Raw genomic sequence first — 17,116 nt, forward strand, 5'->3', positions numbered from 1 at the left:
AATTTACCTCTGATTACCGCTTTGGCTGCATCCCAAAAGGTTTGAAAGGATGTTTCGCCATTGTCATTTTCCTCGATGAAATTATTAATTGTTTCTATGATTTCTTCTTTAACTAAACGGTTTTGGAATATCATATTGTTTAATTTCCAATTGGTTTTAGATTTGGTTTTCCATGTACCATTACTAATCATTATTTTTATTGCCTTGTGATCTGAGAAGGCTGCATTCATTATTTCTGCTTTTCTGCATTTCTGTGCTATGTTTCTGTGACCTAATGTATGGTCAATTTTTGTGAATGTGCCATGTGGTGCTGAGAAGAAGGTGTATTCCTTTTTATCCCTATTTATTTTTCTCCATATGTCTATTAATTCTAATTTTTCTAAGATTTCATTCACTTCTTTTACCTCTTTCTTATTTATTTTTTGATTTGATTTATCTAAATTTGATAATGGTAGGTTTAAGTCTCCCACTAGTATGGTTTTATTGTCTATTTCTTCCTTCAATTCTCCTAGTTTCTCCATTAGAAATTTGGGTGCTATATTATTTGGTGCATACATATTGATTAATGATATTTCCTCATTGTCTATAGTCCCTTTTAACAAAATATAATTACCTTCCCTATCCCTTTTGATCAGGTCTATTTTTGCATTGGCTTTATCAGATATCATGATTACCACTCCTGCCTTCTTTCTATCAGTTGAAGCCCAGAAGGTCTTACTCCATCCTTTAATTCTGACCTTGTGGGTGTCAACCCGCCTCATGTGTGTTTCTTGAAGACAGCATATGGTAGGGTTTTGGATTCTAATCCATTCTGCAATTCGTCTACGTTTTATGGGTGAGTTCATCCCATTCACGTTCAAAGTTATGATTGTCATTTGTGGACTCCCTGGCATTTTGATTGCCTTCCCTAATTCTAACCTTTTCTTCTTCGGCTCTACCTTTTAGTCCAGTGATTTACTTTGAAACAGTCCCCCTTGTCCCCTCCCTTGATGTTTCCCTTTTTAGTCCCTCCCTTTTTGTTCCCTCCCCCTCCCCCCTCTCTTTCCCTCCCTTTTTGTTCTCCCTCTCCCCCTCCCCCCCTTGGTTTTCCCTTCTCCTTACCCTTGTTGGGTAAGATAGAATTCAAGATCCCAATGGATCTGGATGTTTTTCCCTCTCAGAGCTGATTTTCCTGAGATTGAGGTTTAAGTGACCCCCCCCTCTTCCTCTCCTTCTTATAGGAGTTTTCTTCCCCTCCCCTTCCCATGTGAATCTTTGTGTGAGAATGATTATTCTATTTGGTCTTTCTTTACCCCCTATTTATACATTACATTTTCCCCACATGTTAGTATACATAGGTTGATATAAATGTAGTCCTTATAGAAGAGAGTTTGAGTAAAAGAAGAAGATAACATTTTCCCCTTTCCTTAATATTTACCTTTTCAGGTATTCCTTGCTCTTTGATTTTCGGTATCAAACTTTCCACAGAGCTCTGGTCTTTTCTTTGCAAAAAGTTGGAAGTCTTCTATTTTGTTAAATGCCCATACTTTCCCTTGGAAGTATATAGTCAGTTTTGCTGGGTAGCTGATTCTTGGTTGGAGACCCAGCTCTCTTGCCTTTCTGAAGATCATGTTCCATGCCTTACGATCATTCAGCGTAGAACTTGCAAGGTCTTGTGTGATCCTGATTGGCATTCCTTTATATCTAAATTGTCTTTTTCTGGCTTCCTGTAGGATTTTTTCTTTTGTTTGATAGCTTTGGAATTTGGCAATTACATTCCTGGGAGTTGTCTTTTGGGGGTTTAGTGTAGAAGGTGTTCTGTGAGCTCTGTCAGTGGCTGTATTGCCCCCTTGTTCTAGAATCTCTGGGCAATTTTCTTTGATTATGTCTTGTATCACCATGTCCAGTTTGGTGTTTATTTCTGGCTTTTCTGGGAGTCCAATTATTCTTAAATTATCCCTTCTCCCCCTATTTTCCAGATCTATCACCTTGTCGGTGAGATATTTTATGTTCTCTTCTAATTTCTTGGTATTTTGGCTTTGCTTTATTGATTCTTGCTCTTTTACACGATCGTTGTCTTCCAGCTGCCTGATTCTGGCCTTTAAAGCCTGGTTTTCTTTTACAGTTTGGTCAAACTGGTTTTGTAGATGCGTGAATTTCTTTTGCATTATTTCCAACTTTTCCTCCCAGAAGGCTTCCATCTTTTTGGTCATTTCTGATTCAAATTCTTCATAGGTTTGTGGAGAGTTTCCATTTCCTTTGGAAGGTTTTGGAGCATTTTCTTTTATATTATCTTCTGTCTGCTCTGTATTTTGTATTTTGGCTCCATAGAATGTGTCCAAAGTCGCCCCTTTCTTCTTATTTTTCTTGGTATTTTGGGGCTTCTGTGGTTCTGTGGAGTTTGTCATCTCTGAATGTGGAGGATTAGCTTTTCTTATCTCTGGTGATCCGAGGCTTTAGTCCTGGGCAGATGTTGGTTCTAAGAGCTTTCCCTGGGTTAAACTGAATATGCCTCACTGGAGCTGGAATGGAAGGGTCGGACCACGAGGCCACACTCTCCCCCCAGCTCGCTTTCAGGAAGTTGCCTTCAGAATCTCTGGCCATGAGGCTGTTTCGTCGGCCTGCTGGGGGGATGGGCTGCAGCTTCCTCAAGCTCGAGGGCAAGGACTTTCACTGAGACTTGGATAGCAGGATCCAGCCCATGAGGCTGTCTTGCCCGCCCTGAGGGTTGCTGTTGTTTCGACCAGCTCTCTGCAGCGGAAGCCCCAGGCAGTAACTTTCACCGGGACTGTAGAAGGCCCTGAGGGTTCTGCTCTCTGAGCCCGGCCGGGCTGCGGCTTCCGGGGCCTTGGACTCTGCGCTCCTACCCCTGAGGTCCGAGTGATCTCGGGTTCTGGCTTTTAAGGGGAGCCGTACCTTTTGATCCGGGTCCAGGTCCAGGAGGAGGGTTCCCAGGGTCTGTGCTGTTGATCGTTTTGAATTTCGGCACCTTAGGAGCTTATCGTTTGAGATCGGTCGGGAAGGGTTTTCAGGAGATCTGAGCTTTAGCTTTCTCTAAGCCGCCATCTTAACCGGAAGTCTCGCCTAATTTTCTTATAATTTCCTCCTTTATGTTTAAGTCATTCACCCATTTTGAATTTATCTTGGTGTAGGGTGTGAAGTGTTGATCTAAACCTAATCTTTCCCACACTGTCCTCCAATTTTCCCAGCAGTTTTTATGAAATAGTGGATTTTTGTGCCAAAAGTTGGGATCTTTGGGTTTGTCATATACTGTCTTGCTGAGGTCACTTATCCTGAGTCTATTCCACTGATCCTCCTTTCTGTCTCTTAGCCAGTACCAGATTGTTTTGGTGACCGCTGCTTTATAATATAGTCTGAGATCTGGGACTGCAAGGCCCCCTTCCTTTGTATTGTTTTCATTATTTCCCTGGATATCCTTGATCCTTTGTTCTTCCAAATGAACTTTGTTATATTTTTTTCTAAATCAGTAAAAATTTTTTTTTGGAAATTCCATGGGTATGGCACTAAATAGATAGATGAGTTTGGGTAGGATGGTCATTTTTATTATATTGGCTTGTCCTACCCATGAGCAGTTAATGTTTTTCCAATTGTTCAAGTCTAGTTTTAGTTGTGTGGAGAGTGTTTTGTAGTTGTATTCATATAGTTCCTGTGTTTGTCTTGGGAGATAGATTCCTAAGTATTTTATTTTGTCTAAGGTAGTTTTGAATGGGATTTCTCTTTCTAGTTCTTGCTGCTGAGCTGTGTTGGAATTATATAAAAATGCTGATGACTTATGTGGGTTTTTTTTGTATCCTGCAACTTTGCTAAAGTTGTTGATTATTTCAATTAGCTTTTTGGTTGAATCTCTAGGATTCTTTATGTATACCATCATGTCATCTGCAAAGAGCGACAATTTGGTCTCCTCCTTGCCTATTTTAATGCTTTCAATCACTTTTAGATTTAACCACCAGAAGTGTATACACACCACTTATCCTTAAGTATGGGGAGGTCTGTGACTCATGTCTGCTATAGTGGGTGAAGAATCAGTAATGACTAACTGTCCCCTGGGCAGTCCTAAGCAAGATAAAGCTATATTTGGTCCATGTAAAGGAATGGACAGGAAGTTACACAAATAAGTTTCTTTAAAAGCAGTGGCAACTTCCTTTGAAGTCAGTTCTTCAGAGTTCAGAGTTCAAAGATGGAGTTGGAGTTGGAGTTGGAGGCTGGTGAAGGATCTGCTTCATGGATCTGAGACTGAAATTTGGTGAGACTGTTCTTGAATCTCTCCCTTTGAACTATCATGTGGATAAGTGAAAAGGCTGACTTCTTTTCCTGATTTTCTGGAGGTACTAGCCCCCAGAGAGACCCTTTATCTTTGAGGAGGTCTTTGTGGCTGGAACCCTTGTTTAATTTACCTCTGGGTCCCCCTTTGCTGGGACCTCTGAAGCCCTGCCTGGTTTGGACCTGGCAGGAGTAATTATCTTCTCTCTCTCTCTCTCTCTCTCTCTCTCTCTCTCTCTCTCTCTCTCTCTCTCTCTCTCTCACTCTCATTACCTTAATTTCATTCTTTCTCCTTTTTAAATAAATTACCATTAAAAGTCATTCTGATTTGAGTAATATCTTTCTGGCTACCACATTTTTATATATATTTAGTCCAACCTTTAATTTTTCACCCTTACATGTATCATATAAAAGTATTTCAGATACATGATACTTTGTGACTATGGCCATGTTTAAATCTCTCAGGAACACAAGGGAACTTCTAAGATTTTAAATTACATAGGATTTATTTATCTCCATTGCAGGAATTGGCTGTTTAGAGGCAGAAACCCATGAAGACATTTCCAAACACTGATAAAATCTTTGGTTGAGTACCCTTGATTTCTGAAGTATTAAAGGAGGTTTTAATCTAACATAGATTATAAAGTGGTATTGGTAGGGAAATAATGAAAAACATGAAGATATTAAATCAGTATTAGTGACCTAGGTCAGAATAGAAATCAGTGGAAACAAAAAGGAAAAAAGTGCAGTCTCTAGCTTTGAATTTATCTATTTCTCTAAAAGGAAAATAAAGAGAGAGAACCATGGCAAAAAAGGAAAATAAGAAAAAGAGATGAAGTAAGAAATTTCAAATGAAGATTAAAGTTTGGTTTTGAACATATGGAAAATGAGGCAAAGAAACAAAATTCAAAGTAGAAATGTGTACATATCTACATAATCTATACCCATATCTGAAGATATTCACATTGTATGTTAGGAAATTTCATTAAAAATTCCTTAATTTTTATTTTATTGGCTTTCTCTTAAGTGACAGCAATTATTCTTAAATCAATTTCCATGAAATTCTTTTATACTCTAAATCAGTTTTAATTGAGAAATATTAATTAAAAGAACTCTCAGGTACCACCTCACAACCTAAAAGATTGTCTAATATGATTTCTGGAAATCTAGTTAGCTCCATACTCAAAGAACTTTCAAATTTTGAATATCCTTTTACCCAGGAATATCACTACTAGGTCTTTATCTCAATGAGATTAAAGATGAGGGGGGAAAGATCTATACTATATTCATAACAGCTATTTTTGTGGCATCAAAAATTTGGAAACTAAAGGAAGTACATCAATTAGGAATTGCTAAATGAGTTATATGATTAAAATAGGTTATCATTGTATCATAAGAAATTATGAAGAGGACAATTAAAAAACAACTTGGAAAGAAGTATATGAAGTGATGCAAGGTGAAGTGAGAAGAACCAGGAAATCATTGTACAGACTGACATCAATAATATATGATGATCAATTGGTATTAACTCAACTATTATCTGCAATGTAAGGATTCAAGGCCCTCAAGGATTCAAGAAACTCATGAGGAAAAAAAGCTAGCCATAACCACAGAAGGAACTATTAAAGTCTAATTTCAGATTAAGGTATGTCATTTTTCACCTAAATCTCTTTCATGGGATTTTCTTTTGTAAGTGTTATGTTTTCTTTCACAACATGGAAAATATGGAAACATTTATTATATAATAGCACAAGTATAACTTATATCACATTACCTGTCATCTAGGGGAGGAGGGAAGAGAGGGAAAGAGGGAAATGACAGGGATTACAAAATATCAGAAATTATTTTTCAAAAATGTATCAATATATGATCTGGGGAAAAAGAAACTAAAAAAGAAATTATATTTAATAATCTCATGCAAATGAAGAGGGTGATATGATGAGTAGATATCATATTTTATGATGCCCATTTTCCCTTGTAGTGTTTTTTTTTTTGTTTACCAAACTTCATTAAAATATTCTTTACTGTTTTCTCTTTTAAATCTAGCTTTGGAAAAACCCATATCAACTATGAACATTTTATCCTACAATAAAATAAATTACTTCACTTTTGTTTAAGGTGTGATATTTTTGTCAAGATTTATATATGCTACTATACAATTATGAACTGATGCCCCATTATGTAACACATGACATTTAGCATTCTATTCTCCTTGACAAATATAAACTTAAATTGTGCCCTATCAATATCTTAATTTTCTTTCAAATTTAGAAGTCATAAAATTTTCTAAAATATACTTAATTATATTCTAAATATATTAACATATAGTTCTATTTTTACACATACACACATATATACACATGTGCCTACTGTATAGCAGTGATGGAGAACCTATGACATGGGTGGCAAAGATGGCATGCAGGGTGCTCTCTGTGGACACATGGCCACACTTCCTCCCTGCCCAGTGTTTGTTACTAGAAAGGCAGAGGCACTCAGTGGGAACTGCTCCCCACCCCCTCTCCACCAGGTCTGATGACATTTTTTTCACATCACTTGACCCTCTGCCCACCAGCCCAATGGGAGCACACAAGGGTAAGGTGGGCAGCTCACATGTGGCAAAGCTTGATGGGAGCAGAACATATGGGCCACTCCCCTACCCCCTTTACACTAGCTGAGGACATTCCTCCCTTCATCTAACCCTCTGTCCAGTAGCCCAATGGGAGCTCATTTCCCTTCCCTATGTGGGGGAAAGGGTGCATAGCCAGCAGGTCAGGGAGGAAGTGCATGACACATGGTCTAAGGATGCAGGGGCTGACCATGGCTCTCTGATGGGGTTTGGGGTAGGGATGGGGCCTGGCACTCCATCTCTAAAAGGTTTGCCATCACTACTGTATCACTTAAGATATATTTGTAGATAATGCATTGAAATTTGGAAGAAAAATTACAAATAAGAAATAGTATATGAAGAAAAGTGGCTTTAATTCAGTAATTATTTAAAAAATGACAATTTTATTTCTAAAATGCATCAATTAAGGAAAGATTAAATTTATATATTGTCCATTACCAAACACTATCTATTATGTAAAATATTGTGAAATAACAAAGAGATGCTATACAGTAAAAAGTTAACAAATTAAATGTATACATTTACATTGTTTCCTTACAGTGCTACTTTCCTCTGCTTGGGCTGAGTAACAGTAACAATGAGCCATAAACTATCCTAAACATGGTCTAGTGAAAAAGCATGTTTAAATAATACAACATATTGGTTTATATTTTGTAGTATGGTACCCAGACATCATTTTGTGCCATGGAATGGTAACCCAGAGATAGACCTGGAAAGGAACATGGGGCAGTGACAGGATGACAAGTGTGATACCCTGTTGTAAAGGTTATGTCATCTGCTGGAATTATTGGCAACAGACATGTCTACCCTCATGTCTGCCCTGAAACATAAACTTTCACAGATTTTGTAAGTTAAAGACACAATGTCAACTCAATTATGGAAAAGGCAAATATTTATTTTTTTGGCTTTTTACACAAATATACTCCCTCCTTCTCTCCTTCCCTCCCTCCCACCTTCCCTCCATCCTTCTCTCCTTCCTTCCCTCCTTCTTTCCCTCTCTCCTTCAATCCTTCCTTCCCTCCTTCCCTCCCTTCTTTCTTCCCTCCCTTCTTCCCTCCCTCCCTCCTTCCTTTCTTACCTCCCTCTTTCCCTCCCTCCTTACCTCCCTCCTTCCCTCCCTCCTTCCTTTCCCTCCTTCCTTCCTTCTTCCTTCCCATTTTCTCTTCTTTCTTTTTTCAAAGTCCACTTTTAAAAACCTCACATTTAATATTTGTAAATGATTCATCACTTAAGTAAGAGTTTCATATATAATTCCACTGTGTTTAAAAGTCTGAAAATAAGATAATTTCCAAGGAAGCACCTATTGTTAAAATAATGACACATCTTGGCACCAATTTGTAACATTAATTATTCATTATTTAAGATATTTATAAGGAATCCTTGCATTAAGGATAAAATAGTTAAGTTCTGGTTGTTTGAACAATCACAAAATAATGAAAAGGAAAATAGATTTGAAGATGAAGGAGTAATACTTTCTTACCATGTGAAATCTTCCATGGTTTATAACTTAAATATTTAAGGAATAAAGTGGTTACCAAGATTTAAAATACGTATTTAATCAATCTTCATACATTTTAAACCTGTGTTTTTTTTCTCACAATATATTATTACTTTATGATATTTTGTTTGAACTCTTCCTTCGGTTACTTATTTCATGTTTCAAACATTAATAATATTTCTGAAGTTACAACTTAGAATTATTTTTACCTATTATTTTAAAAAATTAAGCGGGAAACTATACATGGTCCATATTTCTTATTTACCAAACAACATATACATTATAATATTCATAATAAAATCACATTATTTTGATGAGTTTAGATATCTTATTCTCTACAGGAGGCAGGGGGTGTTCCAAATGTTTTGTCTATCATACAACTCCTGTGATCTGATGGGAACTGCCTTAAATGACTAATTACTCTTGTCTAAATTAGTTTTTTGTCTCTACTTTTTCTTGACATAAGTATAATAGTCCCCAAAGACTCTTTCCTTGATCTTTTTACCATCTTTTTTTACATAGTAATCTCAGTTTATTATAAGGCTTCAAATGGTAGTTCTTTGAAGATGACTACCAAATCTGCATTTACTCATTGCCATTCTTGATTTCTTATAATTATCATCTTTTTTTCTCTTACTCGTTTCAAAAGAAAAGCTAAGTCCATTCCTTTAAAAATGGAGTTATATTTGCAAGTACTTTCCAGGTCAGAAATGGGATTTGAACTGTCTTCTCTCCTATCTGCAGGTCCATTACTCTTTCCACAATACCACATTGTATCTTCAAATAACATGTTTTTCCCCCTATAATTATATTGAGAACATGGGAAGGAAAAGAACTGAATGAAGGATGTTCTTGGTGTCTGAAACTTCTGAGTGGAAAAAATCTCTTCATGAATGTAGGGTGACATCTCCTTTGAAGCTTATATCTATAGAGTAATTAAGGAGAATAAGATCAATGACTTGCCCAGGTTCATATAATCAGTATTTTTCTTTTCTTCAATTCATCCCCCCTCCAAGATTACATGACTCTTTGGTTACAGGGGATACTGACAAATATTTGGGGGTATAAAGGGGATGAGCAGAATGAGACATGGTGAGAAGGATGACACAAACACACTTGTGTGTCAAGAAAGCCATTGAAGCTGGTAGCAATCAGAGGCAAGGTTTATTGATGACAGATATAAAGTAACATAGACTAAGGGATTAGGTAAGCTTGTGCATAAAGAATGAATGTAGATAATTTATAATTCATTTACAATACACTTAATTTACCTCACTGAATATAGACACAGTTTTCTATAGGTTGATAAATCAATATGTCAATGTGTAACCATGTAACCCAGGTCCTCAGGGAATTAATACATCAGTGGTATTTTGGAAGAACATTCAGTTTCTGTGGAAAGGGGTGGAAAGGAAGGATTTGGGGGCCTCATGTGATGCCCGTGCTATGTGTTTCACAGTATCTATGTTATGGCTATGATTTTACTTGGATCCACTCTCACTACTGAGGGCTATGCAGTGGGACATAATGTCAAATTGCTTTCCAGAATGGTTTTATCAATTCAAAGCTCCATTTTTCCATATCCTCTCCAACATTCATCATTTTCTTTTTTTTGCCATATTAATCAGCCATTAATAGATGTGAATTGGTACTTCAGAATTGTATTTATTTTCATTTTTCTCATTAATAGTGATTTGGGACATTTTTTATATTGCTAAATATACTCTTAATTTCTTCATCTTAAAATTTCCTATTTACATATTGTGACCATTTGTCAATTGAGGAATACTTTATACTCATATATTTGACTTGGTTCTCTATATATTTGAGAAAGTGGGTCATTTTCAGAGACACGTGCTTTAGATCAATATTTTTTTACAAGTGGAGTTTGAACACATTTTCCTCACTTCCAGGTCATCTTGTTCCTAACTTCTGTTTTCCTTATGCTTCAGTGGTGAAAGATACTCTTTCTTTTATATCAATCTTATTTTACTTAAACAAGGATTTGGTCTTCTCTCTTTAATAGCTCCCTTATCAACTTACAAATTGTTTCAAATATCTTTGCCTGCATTAAAAAAGTTAAATAATACACCACATTGTATTCCCATCCTCATTTCATAGTGACTCTTCTCCCTTCTAGAAAAATTTTAATATTTTTCTGTCTATTCCAGAGTTCACATACTTTTGGGAAGATCATTCTCAATTTTCAAAATATCTTTCCTCACTTTTCTTTCTGTTGAATTCTGCCCATCTTTTAAAGACTAATACTAATGTTAATTCTTCTATCAAAAACCTTCCAGTCCTAAATATTATTAGTGATTTTTCACCCTTGAGATCCCATTTTTATTCTTCTTTTAATTTTGTATAATATTATTATTTTATGTTTACTTTCATTTGTGACATTCTTCTAATACTGCAATCTTTAAAATATGAGTCAAGTAATTTTATCTTTATATCTTCACCAATGCTAAATATGGTGTGCTGTATGACACAGATGCTTAAAAATATTTTAAAAGTTATTATTGAAACACATATATATTAGTTAGTAATTGTAAAATTGTTTTAATAGCATGTCTACATTCTAAAATGCTAATAACAAAGTCAGACTTGCGAAAAAAAATATGCCTCTAAGTAAATTATTTCTCTGACAGACTAAACATTCTACAAATTCTGAATCCATTCTACTATAACATCATCTAACAAGTATTCCTATACATTGTCCAGAAGCAAAACAAGATAAACATTTTTATGCTTTTATTCTTCATCAGTACAGATCACAATATAGGTCCATTATTTTGCTCCCTGGGCAATTCTTGCCCATGTCTCCAGATTCTCCAGTGAGAATCTTTCCAAATAAATTGAGTCATTCTTGAATTTTATTTTTCAGATTTTATTTTGATACATGTTTAATACTCCAACTATCCATTTGTCATTCTTTCTCATATCAGAATACACACTGTTTAATTTGAAAATTTGATTTGTCTATCTTGAGGTGAGACAGAATTGATACCTGAAAAAGCTTGTCACTATATTGCATTTGTGAAGAAACTTTATATGATCATAGATTTAGAATAATAGATTGTTCTTTTAGAAATGAGATAGTATTGAAAATGGAGTTTGCACTTGGTCTCATTATTCTCTCTTTTGTAAGGAGATAAAGTGTTTGAAAGCTAAAAGAGTTTATAAAATCTCTTTGTCTCTTCATTGTGGAAAATGTTAATTTTAATTAACCTTTTGCATTGAACTGTAATTGATCAATCAATAATAATTTACTAACTACCTACTATATTCTTGACTATATGGTAAATAAGAAAACACAAAAAACTAAATAGTCACTGGTCTCAGGGACCTTAGATCCTAACAACGAAGGTCTATAGATTTTCTTTTTGGTCATTTTTGGATAAATAGAGATTAATACTAATTTTATTATGGAGAATTTTAAGTTGTATAAGACTATCTTCTGAGGTATGTATATGCTAATTTAATCGATTTTTTATAAAGTAGCAAAATGAAGCTCTGAGAGATTAAATTGTTTTCAAAAAACACAGAAGTGATATCAAGATCTGAAGTAAATTCTTTCCTGATTCAACACCCATTTCTGTATCAACTATCACAAAGCATGAAATACTTTGTCTAATTTTCCCCAATATGTAGATAGCCTATTTATACAATATTTCCTTTACCTAATATTTTAATTAACTTGTCAAATTTTGGAGTAAGATTATTATAGTAAGTCCTATTCTAGATAATGTTATTATGGTTTTTAGGAATGATTATTTTCCTTTTCCATCTTTCAATCTTCCATATTTTCTGAACTCTTAAATTTATATCTTTTAGTAACATAGAGTGGGGAACTTCCAGGCTAAGATGGTCACATAGTAGAAGGTAGGGCTTCCACTCCTCATAACCAATCAATTTAAAGAATCTTAAAAGGAGAAAAATCAATATTAGATGAGTGAAGGGGCCCTGTCAAGGGGCAAAGCCTTGATGGTAGTTAGGATTTAGGTATTTCTATGCTTTAAGGGGTTAAATTACACTTACCAAAGAGCGATCTGATCACCCCTCTCCCACACCACCTACTGTGCCAAAGTTTGAGCAATGGCTGAGGAAATCACTAAATTCTCAGAGGCTGGCTTGGGGCACCACAGACGTACCTCTGAGGACAGTGAAACATGTTGGCAGTGAGATCTAGCACCCGAGGCTGAGGAGCACAGAGTGTGGGAGTGGAGATAGTGCAGATATGGGCTCCCAATAGACACCACAGAAATTAGAAAAATAGCTTCAGTTCAAAATGCTTTATATCTCCCTATACTTAGAGCTACCTGCCTTTCACACTCAAACTTCTGGCTGGGAAGCAAAGAGAATACAGAGAGAAAAAAAAAAACTAACACAGAAAATGGCTACCAACATTTAGGAATCATAATACACAGGTATGAAAAGAAATAAGATGCAACAGAAAAAGCCTATGAAACTTGATAACGTTTATGGAGAAAAACAGCAGAGTACAGAAGTAACAACAGAGAGTGACAAACAAGCAAACACATCCTAACTTTCAAAAAAATGGAAATTGTCCACAAGCTCTCAAGGAGCTCAAAAAGGAGTTCAAAAACCAAATAAGAAAGCTAGGAGAAAAATGGGGGGGGGAGTGGGAAAAGAAATTAAACTAATTCAAAAAGAAAGTAACATTTTAAATTATAGAATCTCCCATTTGGAAAAAGAAGCACAGAAATCATATTAAGTATTAAGTAACTTGGAGAACAAAATTGACCTGCTGGAAACCATGAAAAGCAGGATAGACAAAACTGAAAAGGAAAATCAATAGATCATAGCTGAAAATCAAACTTTAATGACTAGAATAAGGCAAGTAGAAGCTTATTATCTCACAATACAGCAATAATTAATAAAGCAAAGTCAAAAGAAAAAAATGAAGGAAACATGAAATAACTCATTGAAAAGACAACTGACCTAGAACAGATATAGGAGAGACAATTTGCGAATCATTGGTCTACTTGGAAACCTGGAAAAAAAATAGAAGCCTTGACATAATATTACAAGAAATTATCTAAGAAAACTTCTCTAATATTCTTGAAAGAGAGGGCAAAACAGACATTGAAAGGGTCCACTGATAACCCTCTACATAAAATCCTCAAAAGATAAGACCCAGGAATGTAATTGCCAAATTTAAGAGCTTCTAAGTCAAGGAGCAAATAATTCAAGAAGCCAGAAAGAGACAATTCAGATATCAAGGAACCCCAGTCAAGATTACATAGGACCTGGCATCTTCTACACTAAATGTCCACAAGGTATGGAATATGATATTCAGAAAGGCAAGAAAATAGGGTCTACAAACAAGGATAATTTACCCATTTAAACTGACTATATACCTCCAAGGAAAAGTATGTGAATTTAACAAAATAACAGATTTTCAAGTATTTCTAAAGTAAATATCAGAACTAAATGGAAAATTGATGTCAAAATACAAAATTCAAGAGAAACATGAGAAGGTAAACAAAAAAGATGGGGGAAAGAATTTAAGGGCTTCAATAAAGACAAATTGTTTTTATTCCTATATAGAAAATGATATTTGTAACACTCAAAAATTGTTTTCATGATCATAGGAGATAGAAGAATTATTCATAGGTAGAGGGTGGGGTATTAAGTGGTTTAAGATGATATTTAGAAAAGGGGGGGATAAAAGATAGCAATGAGAGAAACTTGAAGGAAAAGAAAAATAGGATAAATCATATCACATAGAGAGGCACATAGGAAGGGGAGGGGAAGAACACCATTATAAGAAGGAGAGGAAGAGAGTGGTAATAGGTGATACTTTAACACTATTTCCAGTGGAATTAATTCTGAGAGGGAAGAGCAGCTAAATTCATTGGAGTATAGAATTTGACCTTACTCTATGGGGAATTTGAGGGGGGAAAACCAAGTTGTGGAGTGGGTTGGGGAGTATTAAAAGGAAGGGAAAGGTGGGGGGATTTAATAGATCATAAAAAATAAGAAGGTAATAAGAATGGAGGGCATGGGGAGGAAAATAAAATAAGGGTGAGGAAAAGGGGTACTGATTAAAAGCAAAACACTGATATAGAAGGAAATTGTGAAAGAAGAAAGGGCAGGACTGAAATAGGAAATCAAAATGATGGGGAACACACAGGTGGTAATCATAACTCAGAATGTGAATGGAATGAGCTCACTCATAAAATGAAAGGAAATAGCGGAGTGAATTAGAAACCAAAATCCTACAATATGTTGTCTATAAGAAACACACATGTTTCAGGTAGAAACACACAGGGTAAAGGTAAGAGGATGGGGAAAAATTATGGTGTTTCAACTGAGAAAATTAAGTCAGGAGTCTCAATCATTCTATATGACAAAGACAAAGTAAAAATAGATCTGATTAAAAGAGATAAGGTAGATAATAACATCCCACTAAAAGACAGTATAGACTATGAGGAAATAGTAGTACTCAATATGTATGCACCAAATGGTATAGCATCTAGATTTTTAAAGGAGAAATTATTGAAGCTTAAAGAAGAAATGGATAGTAAAACTATACCAGTGGAAGACTTGAAACTTCCTCTATCAGATCTAGATAAATCAAACCAAAAAAAAGTAAGAGATAAGAAATGTGAATGCAATGTTAGAAAAATTAGAATTAATAAATATATGGAGAAAAATAAATAGGGACAAAAAGCATCAGACCTTCTTTTCAGTAGCACATGGTATATTCACAAAGATCGGCCATGTATTCTGGGAGCCATCAAATCCACGCTGTCTGACACAGTCACACGTGGAAACCAGGGATTGCAAAGTGGCCCACAAGAAGGATGGAAATATCCACTTACACCCTCCCATGTGACTTCTCTCTCACTAACACCCCCTATTATTTGAATTGTTATAAATACTATTCTCACACAGTTCTAGGAAATATCCACCTTTATATGTAATGATACAGAAATTCCTTTTAGAATATTGACAAAAGATTCTACTTATAGAATCGGACCTAAGGACTCCTATGTATCCACTTAGATCATAGATGGAATGCCCTTTTGGAATAAATCCCCAACAAAATTGTATGGTATATTAATTGCTTCTCATGGAAATGCTGATACTTTCCACCCCACCTCACTGGATTGTGTTGTTAACTCTGTAGGCAAGGTGATATGTCTTGGATACTTTAGTAAAACATTGGAGAATGAAAAATTATTACTGGAATAATATTTAAACTGGGTAACTGGGTTATGTTGATTAAATCCTTTGCCCTTGAGGACTAGGCCTCAATGTTGTATTTATTGTATCCTTAGAAATCTAATTGATTATGTATTTGGTTAGTGTAATGAATAATTATTCTTAACTTAACTGCATGTCTGGTACTTCATGATTTAATGAGAAAATGACCTCTAATTAAGCCTCTCCTATAAAAAGAACACATATATCTTCTAAGCTTAGCATTTGTTGTTAGAAACTAGGGAATCAAGGTATGTAGGATAATTATAGGATGTCAATCAAACAATTTGTTAAAAGGAAATGTATGACTTATCACATTATCTGGAAGGAAGCATGTATGTTGAAAAATGAAACTGTATGCCAAAAAGATATGTAATCATTTGAGTGTATAAAAATAAAAATCAGTCAAAGCTAAGCTAAGGGGAAGCAGTTTCCTTGTGATGCCTGGCTGCAGGTGGAAATTTTAACTGTCTCCCATCTCTTCTTCATTCACCAATGCTGTCACACCACCAAGGACCCCCAATCCCTGTGAGGGCTGATTTCCCTTGTGGCATATATACTAGGGCATGAAAACAGTGCAAACAAATGCAAAAAAAGCAGAAATAATGCATGCAACATTTCATATCATAATGCAACAAAACTAATAATTATTAATGGTACAGGGAGAGGCAAATAAAAAAATTAATTGGAAATTGAATAATATGATTCTCCAAAACTAGTTGGTTAAAGAACAAATTATAGAAAAAAACAATAATTTCATTGAAGAGAATGACAATGAAGGAGACTTCATATCAAAATGTATGGGATGCAATCAAAGCAATCCTTGAAGGAAAATTAATATTCCTGAGTGCATATATCAACAAATCAGAGAGGGAAAAGGTCACTGAATTGGTAATGCAAATTAAAAAACTAGAAAGAAAACAAATTTAAAATTCTAGATGAAAACTAAGTTGGACATTCTAAAAATCCAAGGAGAACTTACTAGAAATGAAAGTAAAAAAAAAACTATTGAATTAATAAACAAGCCTAAAAGCTGGTACTTTGGAAAAAAAAACAAATGAAATAAAGTCCTGGTTAAATAAATAAAAAAGGAAAGAAGAAAACCAAATTAACAGTATCAATGGTGAAAGAGAGAACTCACCTCTAATGAAGAGGAAATTAAGGTAATTATTAAGAACTATTTTGCTCAATTACATGAAAAAATAAGGCAATCTAAGTGATATGAATGAATATTTACAAAAATAAAAACTGCCTGCAATAACAGAAGAAATAGAATATTTAAATAATATCAGAAATAGAAATGGAACAATCATCAAAAAACTCCCTAAGAAAATACTCTCAGGGCTAGATGGATTCACAAGTGAATTCTATCAAATATTTAAAGAACAATGAATCCCAATATTATACAAACTATTTGAAAAAATGAGCAAAGAAGATCTACCAAATTCCTCTTATGACACAAATATGGTACTGATTCCAAAGCCAAGCAGACAAAACAG

The 17,116-nt window shown here is 35.0% G+C and overlaps 1 protein-coding gene across 1 annotated transcript in view; it reads right to left on the reverse strand.

The window, feature by feature from the left end:
• The window catches only part of DPP10 (dipeptidyl peptidase like 10), an 881,130-nt gene that overhangs the window by 468,469 nt on the left and 395,545 nt on the right, over window positions 1–17,116 (reverse strand). The window lies entirely within an intron of this gene.

The sequence above is a fragment of the Monodelphis domestica genome, chromosome 4, assembly GCF_027887165.1.
Source record: "Monodelphis domestica isolate mMonDom1 chromosome 4, mMonDom1.pri, whole genome shotgun sequence".
In the NCBI taxonomy this organism is placed as follows: Eukaryota; Metazoa; Chordata; class Mammalia; order Didelphimorphia; family Didelphidae; genus Monodelphis; species Monodelphis domestica.